Below are 5,330 nucleotides of genomic sequence, written 5' to 3'. Positions count from 1 at the left end.
AAAAAAAGAAGATGGGGGTCTTGGATAGAAAACTCCAGGGGACATTGGGCAACTGGGAGGAAGCTAAAAATGGGATGAAAGGGATCCGAAAATAAATGGATATCTTATGACACATGGTCAGTGAAGGCTCTCTGAAACCTCATTTCTGGAATGTATGAGATGATTATCACACATTAATACTGTGTGAACATATTTTTTTCCAGATTATTACAGTATAATTATTTTCTACCCCCTCCCCCCCGCCCCACCCAGCCGGAGTCTTGCTCTATCGCCCAGGCTGGAGTGCCGTGGCATGATCTTGGCTCATTGCCACCTCTGACTCCTGGGTTCAGGCGATTCTCCTGCCTCAGCCTCCTGAGTAGCTGGGATTGCAGGTGCCTGCCACCACTCCCGGGCAATTGTTTTGTATTTTTAGTAGAGACGGGGTTTCACCATGTTGGCCATGCTGGTCTCAAACTCCTGAGCTCAGGCAATCCACCCGCCTCGGCCTTCCAAAGTGCTGGGATTACGGGCGTGAGCCATTGCGCCCGGCGAGTATAATTATTTTCCTCAGTTTTAATATTTCCAAACTACTCAGAAATATCATTGACCCATGCAGTACCCTCAAACATCAGTCTCACCTGTCCAATCTCATATTCAGGTCGAAACATTTCTTCAAGCTTTATAAAAATATAGTCGTGGTGAAAAAAAGTACTGAAGTTAGAGTCAAGGCACCCTAGATTAAAATCTTGCCTTTGGCCGGGCGCGGTGGCTCACGTTTGTAATCCCAGCACTTTGGGAGGCCGAGGCAGGTGGATCACTTGAGGTCAGGAGTTCGAGACCAGCCTGGCCAACATGGTGAAACCTAGTCTCTACTAAAAATACAAAAATTAGCCGAGCCTAGTGGCGGGCGCCTGTAATCCCAGCTACTCGGGAGGCTGAGGCAGGAGAATCACTTGAACCTGGGAGGCGGAGCTTGCAGTGAGCCGAGATTGCACCACTGCACTCCAGACTGGGCGACAGAGCCACTCTGTCTCAAACTACAAAAAACAACAAAAAGTTTAATGATAAAATTGCAGGCTCTGAAAAGAAAAGATCTTGAACACCCAACCCCCGAGAATAAACAGACAGTTGAGAAATAATTTAGTGAATAGCAAACAACTTTATTTAAAATGAAATCAGATAGAATGGAAAAGAAAAATCACATATAAAGGTGAATCACAGTAAAGGTAAGTATTTTGTGAAACTTTTATTTTATGTTATTATTTTTTGAGACTGAATCTCGCTTTGTTGCCCAGGTTGGAGTGCAGTGGTGCCATCTCGGCTCACTGCAACTTCTGGCTCTCAGGCTCAAGTGATTCTCCTGCCTCAGCCCCCTGAGTAGCTGGGATTGCAGGCACCTGCCACCACTCCCAGGTATGTTTTAGATTTATGTTATGTATGAATGTACTAGATCCCACGTGTATTTCTTCCTGTGGATATAAGTCAAATGTTTTGAAATCCATTGACTTGGGCAAATTTTCTTTTCAAATATTATTACTTGGCACCATAAACTGTTCAGTTTCAGCAAATGATTTTTTTTTTTAATGGCCCCAATATTTTGCGAATACTTATATTTGACTCTAGCTCATTTGGACAATTTTTGCCAGAAAGAGAAAACAGCCAAGTGGAGATCTGGCATGCTGTGTAGGGGCTGAGAGAAGTGTGATCATTCTGACCCTATATTAGCAGGAAACTGCTCAACAGTCAGGTCTCGGAAGTAAGTTGAGGCAACTGCAGGAGGGCTGCATGGCGGGAAAGAAATTGCTGAGAACAGGCTGGGTGAGCTGGCTCATGCCTGTGATCCCAGCACTTTGGGAAGTGAAGTTGGGCAGATCACTTGAGGTCAGGAGTTTGAGATCAGCCTGCCCAACATGGTGAAACCTCGTCTCTACTAAAAATAATAAAATTAGCCGGGCATCATGGTAGGCGCCTGTAGTCCCAGCTATTCGGGTGGTTGAGGTCTGAGAATTGCTTGAACCTGGGAGGTGGAGGTTGCAGTGAGTTGAGATTGCATCACTGCACTCTAGCTTGGGCGACAGAGTGAGACTCTGTCTCAAAAAAAAAAAAAAAAAAAAAAAAATGCAGAAAATTTATTTTCTCCCCTACCTTTTCACTACTGTCCTTGACTAGTTAGAAAAAAAAAAAAAAAAAGCCGGCCGGGCGCAGTGGTTCATGCCTGTAATACCAGCACTTTGGAAGGCGCGGTGGGTGGATCACCCGAGGTCAGGAGTTTAAGACCAGCCTGGCCAACATGGTGAGACCCTGTCTCTGTTAAAAATACAAAAATTAGCTGGGCGCGGTGGCAGGCGCCTGTAATCCCAGCTACTGGGAAGCCTGAGGCAGGAGAATCACTTGAACCTGGGAGGCGGAGGTTGCAGTGAGCCTAGATCATGCCACTCTGCTCCAGCCTGGACAGGCCAAGGTGGGAAGCTCACTTCAGGCAGAGTTTGAGACCAGTCTGGGCAACATAGCAAGACCCCATCTCTATGGAAAAAAAAAAATTCGTTGAAAACACCTCAGCCAGGCGCAGTGGCTCACGCCTGTAATCCCAGCACTTTGGGAAGCCGAGGCGGGCGGATCACGAGGCCAGGAGATCGAGACCATCCTGACACGGTGAAACCCTGTCTCTACTAAAAATACAAAAAATTAGCTGGGTGCAGTGGCGGGCGCCTGTAGTCCCAGCTACTCGGGAGGCTGAGGCAGGAGAATGGCGTGAACCCGGGAGGCAGAGCTTGCTGTGAGTGGAGATCGCGCCACTGTACTCCAGCCTGGGTGACAGAGCAAGACTCTGTCTCAAAAAAAAAAAAAAAAGAAAGAAAACACTTCAGTTTTCTCTCCCTCTGAAAAAGAAGCTACTGTCTGTAGAAACAAAAGACATAGACTTCGCTCAAATTGCTGCTCTCTCCACAGGCCATCCTTGACCATCATGTTTAAAATTACAATCCCTGCCTCTTGGAAATCCCTATGTTTTTGGTTGTTTTCCTTTTGAGACAGGATCTCATTATGTTGCCCAGGCTGTGAAGTGGCGCAATTGCAGCTCATTGCAGCCTCTGCCTCCCTCCTCAGCCTCCCGAGTAGCTGGGACTACAGACACATGCCACCATGCCTGGCTAATTTTTCTATTTTTGGTAAAGTCAGGGTTTCGCCATGTTGCCTGTGCTGGTCTTGAACTCCTGGCCTCAAGTGATCCGCCCACCTTGGCCTTTAAAAGTGCTGAGATTACAGGCATGAGCCGCCATGCCTGGCTTTTCTTTTATCCCAAATTTTTCTTTGTGGGACTAATCATTAACCAACATGTTCTTTTTCTTTTTTCTTTTTTTTTTTTTGAGATGGAGTTTTGCTCTTGTTGCCTGGGCTGGAGTGCAATTGCGCAATCTTGGCTCACTGAAACTTCCACCTCCCAGGTTCAAGTGATTCTCCTGCCTCAGCCTCCCTAGTAGCTGGGATTAGAAGCATGCGCCACCACACCCGGCTAATTTTGTAGTTTTAGTAAAGACAGGGTTTCTGCATGTTGGTCAGGTTGGTCTCGAACTCCCGACCTCAGGTGATCCACCTGCCTCGACCTCCCAAAGTGCTGACATTACAGGTGTGAGCCACCATGCCTGGCCCCAACATGTTATTTTCTCATACTTATTTTATTTTCTGTCTCCCCTCCAGACAATGTAAGTGCCATGGAGGTAAAGAGAGTTTTTTGCTCACAGTTGTATTCCCAGTGGATGAAACCATGCCTATGGCTGGGTGCGGTGGCTCATGCCTGTAATCCCAGCACTTTGGGAGGCCAGGGTGGGCAAATCACTTCGGGTCAGGAGTTCGAGACCAGTCTGGCCAACATGGCAAAACCCCGTCTCTACTAAAAATACAAAAAATTGGCTGAGCCTGGTGGCATGTACCTGTAATCTCAGCTACTTGGGAGGCTAAGGCACAAGAGTCCCTTGAACCTGGGAAGTAGAGGTTGCAGTGAACCAAGATCATGCCACTGCACTCCAGCCTGGGTGACAGAATGAGACTCCGTCTCAAAAACAAAACAAAACAAACAACCCTCCCCCCCGAAAAAAAAAAAAAAAAAAAAAAACATAGAAAAGAGCTCTTCCCTGAGAGGAAGAAAAGTGGCCTAAGACATAGTTAAATCAAAAAAGCAAGTTGTAGAACAGTACAACCTGTACAGCACTCCTTCACTTAACACCCACATACACATGACGAAAACCAATAGACTGCTCTAGATATGTGTATATATTTACAAAAGCAAACATGAGAATCTAGAAGATTATGCATCAAACTGTTAACAGTGGCTAATTCTGGGAGGCAGCTGGGGAAAAGTGAGTGATCAAAGGGGAACTATAGCATTAATTGTTAATGCTTGGATATTTGCCCCAATAATGTTTCGAATATCCAAAATATTATTTTTCTCACAGATACCAAACATAGTAATGCAAATCAAGTATGTGGAAGTATTTATATCATGTATAAACAATATATAAGGAAAATGCGCTAAAGAAATAAGCATGTATACCTGAAACAAGCTAAGGGAGGGCCATGCATACATTGCTGGCCCCGTGCAGTGGCTCATGCCTGTAATCCCAGCACTTTGGGAGGCTGAGGCAAAAGGATAGCTTGAGCCCAGGGTTTCAATACCAGCTTGGGCAATGTAGTAAGACCCCGCCTCTACTTTTAAAAATAAATAAATAAATAAATAAATTGTATGGCTGGGTTTTCTGATCACTTAAGCAGTATGTGAGTGTGAGTGTGTGTGCATGAGCACACACACGGGTGAACTAGCTTGATTTTTGAAAAATGGACCTATAAATTGTTTTACTAAAAATATCAGCAAGTCCTTATTTGGGAGTAGTGAAGAGGGGTTGGGTGGATGCTTGCCAACATGACGCAGGAGGAAGATAAATTATCTTTTTACTTTCCACGTTTTCAAGTGAAGAGTGTAGTGAGGTGGGAATTAGAGATAACAGAATTTGGAAAGCATATTAATTTTTTTTCATTATGCTTTGCCTTGCTTGAAAAATTATTGCTAGCAGTTTTTAGAGTTCTATGTAGCACAGCTCCCTCAAACATTAAGGAGGCCATTGGTGCAAACCGAAAATACAAATAAGACAGTAAGGTGAAGCCAGGGGTAAGGATGATATCAAAGGATGTGTCATCAAGTCCTGCACAGTTGGCATAGGTAGACTTCACACAAGGCATTTCTTTCATGGGCCCTCATTATATGATTTAGTCTCAACAAAACCCCTACAGTGAATTTAGTAATGGGTTTCCTGTGGCTTATTCCTTTTCTTTTCTTTTCTTTTTTTTTTTTTTTT

Source organism: Rhinopithecus bieti, unplaced genomic scaffold (assembly GCF_001698545.2).
Source record: "Rhinopithecus bieti isolate Rb0 unplaced genomic scaffold, ASM169854v2 scaffold_5273, whole genome shotgun sequence".
Taxonomy (NCBI): Eukaryota; Metazoa; Chordata; class Mammalia; order Primates; family Cercopithecidae; genus Rhinopithecus; species Rhinopithecus bieti.
Note: the sequence above shows the minus strand (reverse complement) of the source record.